This window comes from Haliotis rubra, unplaced genomic scaffold (genome assembly GCF_003918875.1).
Source record: "Haliotis rubra isolate DU_JTF1 unplaced genomic scaffold, ASM391887v1 Scf311, whole genome shotgun sequence".
Taxonomy (NCBI): Eukaryota; Metazoa; Mollusca; class Gastropoda; order Lepetellida; family Haliotidae; genus Haliotis; species Haliotis rubra.
Window position 1 is genome coordinate 376,132 of NW_025766982.1, and position 5,649 is coordinate 381,780.

Here is a 5,649-nt window from a genome sequence, read left to right on the forward strand (position 1 = left end):
CTAATCGCATATGATTAAATTAATATCATCACACTTTATTTTTGTAGATTGTCTATATTTCAAAATACCAACAAAATACTTTCCTGCAGTTTCCCATGTATTCAATCATGTACAGATGTGCATTGTACGTGTTGTAAGAAGAAACAGAAAAAGGTTTTAAAAAATCATATCAATTATTTTAAGTTGTCGGTGACCTCCAAATCGGAAATGACAGCATTGCCGCCATGGAGACGTGTTCAGTGTTCCTTGACAATATGCCCACAGCTTACATATTTAACCAGAATATTTCTTTAGCGGACGGTGCGTTTGCATCGATACTTGGACTCTGTTGAAACTGGAAGTGATCATGTTTTGGGAGTGATTCATGCGTGGTCAGATCCAGCATGGACTTGCTGAGTGTAATATTTCTCTCAACACAGTTAAGTCAAAGGTGTATGCTCGAAGGGCTTGAAGTTAACGGTACACGTACCTGTGGGAATGTCAGGATTGAAAATGGAATTTCACAGTTTTACATGCACAGACCCAAAAAGAACTTGACAAGAATCAGTCAGGGTATGTATGTATTGACTATCGTGATGTTATCATTACAAAGAACGAAATTTGGTACAAACGTTTAGACATAAGAAATTGGTTTATACATTGTACCCATGCGAAGAATTCATCTCGGTTTTTGACGTGATTTAACTGCAAGGTTACCTTATGACACTGGAAGAGAATTATCTTCGACATGTCTCGAAATATCGCTTTAACTCATTCACCTGTGTTAGCTTTGCGAGACATTCTTTATGCTTCGCTTCAGTTTCCAATATCCCTTTGACATCCTGTTTGACCCGTAAAGACCCTCGTTAAAAATGGTCTTCAGCAAAAGGCAACAAAAGGGATCGGGTGGTCAGACGTGGTTGGTCATCGCTGGATTGTCTGTTCCAGACTTGATTATTTTCGGACCACCGCCATATAGCTGGAATATTGCTGACTGTGGCGTAAAACAACAAACCAAGCAACCAACCCGTTCGTTGAGGGTTATTAATGGTGTGGGTATGTGTCTCCCATCACTGACCAATGACATTGGTGACTATACGGGGAAATCTTAACGGCTACGCTATATCACGGACATTCTTGATCAGTTTGTTGTGCCTCATTTTGTTAACAAACCATTGGCTACCCGCCGCATAAGCAGTGAACGGCAACGCTAGGCCACATTGCTCCCATGCTGTTGGTGAGTTCTTAACGTATTACATGAGGAGTGGCGGCAATTGTCTCGAAACGTGTGCGCAGACTCACTGGTACCGTATAGAAAAGTGTGTGTGTGTGTGTGTGTGTGTGTGTGTGTGTGTGTGTGTGTGTGTGTGTGTGTGTGTGTGTGTGTGTGTGTGTGTGTGTGTGTGTGTGTGTGTGTGTGTGTGTGTGTGTGTGTGTGTGTGTGTGTGTGTGTGTGTGTGTGTGTGTGCTCTGTCATCTTGGCACGGGGTGGATACACGAGATACTTATGTCGACCACCTCGGTAAATTTCAAGGGGCTTATATAGTATGACCAGAAATTATTGAGAATTTTAGGAATATGTTTAATTGGATTTCTAGTATAAACAACCTTGACCAGCAATCAAGTGCTTGGTTTCATTCAAGAGAAACAACTCCGTTAATCCTTTTTCATTGGTTATCCCCCTTTGTTTACTTGCTAGCAGACGACATTTTCAGTGATTCTCAGTATGGATGATTTAGAGAAGAGGAAGTTGATTTTAGAGTATTTTAACAAGGACATCAGATCAGCTAAAGTGATTTCAAGTAGAACAGGCATCCCTTTGTCCACTGTTTATCGTGTTTTGAAAAATATTGCCAATGGATATGGCATTGAGCACCAGGGAGGCGCAGGTAGGCCCAGAAAATTGACTGTCGGTGACAGGAGGCGGCTTGGTATTCTTGTTTCTAAAAACAAACAAAGGAGTTTAGAAAACTTAAGGCTGGACATGATTGATAGAGGAACTGTGGCTGTCTATAAGGAGACAATTAGAACTGAGCTGCATGCAGTGGGTTGGCAGAAAAGTCGAGGAATTCCATCACCGATCATGAAACCTGAACAAAAGGAGCGAAGGTTGAAGTGGTGCTTACAGCATAGAAATTTTAACTGGGACAATGTGATTTTCTCAGATGAAAGTTCTGTGTGGCTGTTTCCTAATACACTGAAATTCTGGACCAAACAAACTGAAAAACCTTTGTATCAGCGCCCAAAGTACAGTCCGAAATTTAACGTGTTGGGTAGCATATCTGTGTTAGGGGCAACGCCCCTCTGTGTATTTGAAGGGAATATGAACAGTGAGCGGTCCACAGATATCCTCGAGGGACATTTACTTCCATCTGCTCACGTGTTCTATGGAAATGTTCATCGTTCAAAGCATTCACAGGCCTGGTTTCGGAACCAAAATATGACATTATTAGATTGGCCAAGCTATAGCCCTGACCTAAATCCAATAGAAAATGTTTGGGAAAAGTGTCAATAAGAAAAATCTGACAAATATTGCTGGAATGAAAGAAGAGGTGGTCCGATATTGGGACAGCATGGACCACGACTTTCTAACTTCTTCGATCAGTAGTATGCCCCGCCGCATTAAAGCCTGCATTGCTGCCCATGGTGACTTGACAAAATACTTACTATTCACCTGTCTTTGCATCTGGAGTTATGTTCTGCTGATATTCACATTTAATACGTGAGTAATGAGTGAAAAAAAATATAAAAATTACAATCTTAATTACTCAATAATTTCTGGTTGTACTGTACAGACCGCCAAAGCTGGCACTATCTCATCATGTGTCATGCCAGGATAATACTTTGCCATAAAGTCAACAGTATTGGCATTTCACACGTCCAAAGCACAAAGATTAACACATTGCCTACAAAGTCTTGTAGTAAATTATTCAACCACTACTGCCATCACTGAGGGGGGTTGCGTTGTGTATAATTAAAACTGAGTGTACATGCATGGGATAAGTTGCTCTTCTGACGCAACATGTGATATATCACCACGAGAACAGGTATAAGAGAGTTAATTCAGCTGCAGTTAAAATTTCTGTACTTCCAACAGATGCTTGCAAACTGAAGTGGGAGAAGGTGGTACACACTGACGCACATGGTGCTGAAGTTTCTGGGAGCAAGACGCGCCTTCAGAAGCACGTTCTTAATGGAAGAAGAATTAAGTTTGTCCAAAAGACCATCCACTACCATTTGACTGAAGTAAACGATTGTGAAAAATGGCGCGCTGAGGTATGTTGTCAGACTCTTCAACATGTCAGTGTTGACAACGAGGACAGCTTTGATGCAGAAGGATCCTGGTGGTTCATTGTGGCATGCACTACGGGCCACATTCATATGAAAAGATACTCTATAGGTGGAAAGTACGTTTCACAAAGACACCTCAGAGCAAATATAACATGGTTTACATTGCAAAACAATGATAAAGGTTACCCTCTCCCTGTATTTGGAAACGGGTTTGGTTCCAAAGAAAATCTTCGTTCAGCAGTTTTGCAAGGAATGACTATAACAGTGATCTTGCGAAACCATCGTAGATACGCTGTCGACAACTGTGAAGTGTCAGGAAGGATCACGGATCTGTCAAAGATGATTAGTTGCCAGCTAATTTGGAATTTCAGTGCAACACGCAGAAAATGTCATCTCGTTTTCGAGAAGCTAGCATCTTTTCACTTCATGATGGTGACATCATTAGGTACGACTGATGGGATTAGATGGTTTGTAGAACATCATCGTCAGTTAGATCATCGTCCCGGCCGGGACAAAGTATTTGCATGGTTTGCAGATGATTGTTGGGCGCAGGTTCATGTCAGTGACGCTTATGGATCCAGAGGTGAGACGCTGAAGCAGTTAATGTTCCTTGTAGAACAAGGACACACGGTGAAGGTACATTTTTATAAAACTGTAATGGAGGTTGAAGGAATCCGAATGTCTAGGGATCATATCACGGTTTACCTGGTATCGTTGCTAGCAAGAGAAAATGTAAAATCATTTACAAAGAACTTGAGCTGGGTGTTTAGGATAGTAAGCACGTCAGGAACTGTAAAAACCTACCGTTTAGGATTCTCAAGAACCGTTTACCAGAGTGTTATAACAGAGAGGAAGTCTTTTACTTGGTTTGTTGACACAAAACGATGGTTCCTTTTACTGCACACCCTTAGAAATGGTAGCATTTCCCAGGGAGCCATATCAGCCCTTTCAAATGCCGTTTCGAATGGTGCAGACATTAGAATAGCTTTCAAATTTTCTCAGGACTCAGGATTTCGTGTTTTCAGAGCACATAACATCCACCTTGGACCAGAACATCACGTCACAGCACAAGTCGTGCGTGTCCTAAGAGATCATGAAACAGAAAATGGCGAATTTGTTTTTGATGATATACCATGCTGGTCCTTTAAATTGATATCAACCAAAGGTTTTGTAATTACCAGTGATTGGGATCTTAAGACAGGGAAACATCATGGGCAACAATCAGAAAAAGCTGAGATCAAGTGGTTGGCAAGTTTCTGATGACGATTTTCGTGATTAATCATCAACTGTAAAATGCATATCCATTATAAATTTTTATATTTGGATTGGGAGTGAGCACAGATGGCCTGTTTGCCTCATATTTTTTTTCTTTGATTTTTCGTGCAACTCATTTGTTATTTCAGATGCGCTTGTTAAGATTAAATAATTCTGTGTAAATCTGACAAAATGTGAATAATACGTGTGTTCAATCCAGTATGATGATTTTAATTGAATGTATCAACACATGGATACATGTATATGGTATAGCTTTCCATCCGTGAAGATCAGAGTTTCTGGTCTTCAACCCTTGCAGGTCGTTAAAGGCGTCAATCACAGGACTATGAGGCTCAGTCCAGCCTATTTGCAATGCAGCGTTAGTGAACAGATAGATACTGTATTTGCCTTGGCGTCACAAATGTCCAGACGTGTCCACCTCATATTATATGGACAGTAATTGCCAGGAAAGTGGGTTTTCATGACTAGCAGGGTGAGGTGAGGTGAAATTGGGTTTAACGTCGTGCTTGAGAATATTTCGCTCATATGACCACGTGCATGCGTGTGTTTGTGTATGTGCGGCTGCTTGTACTTGCCCAGACTTAAGCTGGTTTTATAGTGCTAGCCCACTGAGATACCATGCCGCAGTGAAGCATGAATACCCCACTCAGACACATTATATAGACTCCGAGCCGACCAGTCCTTGTTGTCCCCATTAATGCCGAGCGCCAAGTACCATATTTTAACGTCTTTTGGTATGACGCGGTCGGGGATCGAACCCGCGACCTTCCGCTCTCCGGGCGGACGCTCTAACCACTACACCACGGAGGCGGTCTGACTGACAGGGACTGGTTTTGGTTGTGTCTGCTGTAATACGATTAATATTTAAAGGTGTAGTAAAATGTGTGCGACTTGTGATAGTTTGAATAAAGTACCTATGGGATTTTTTGTTTTGTGCGTGATCGTGGTTGTTGCCTGATGTGTTTATCATAAAAAGACGGAGATAATCTAGGACAGGTTATGTATGTATTAAAAAAGGACAAAGAGTACTTGAAAATTCTATTTTATTCTTTTAAATACATCTTTGTTATACATCATAATGCATCAAACAATGATTGTCTTAAT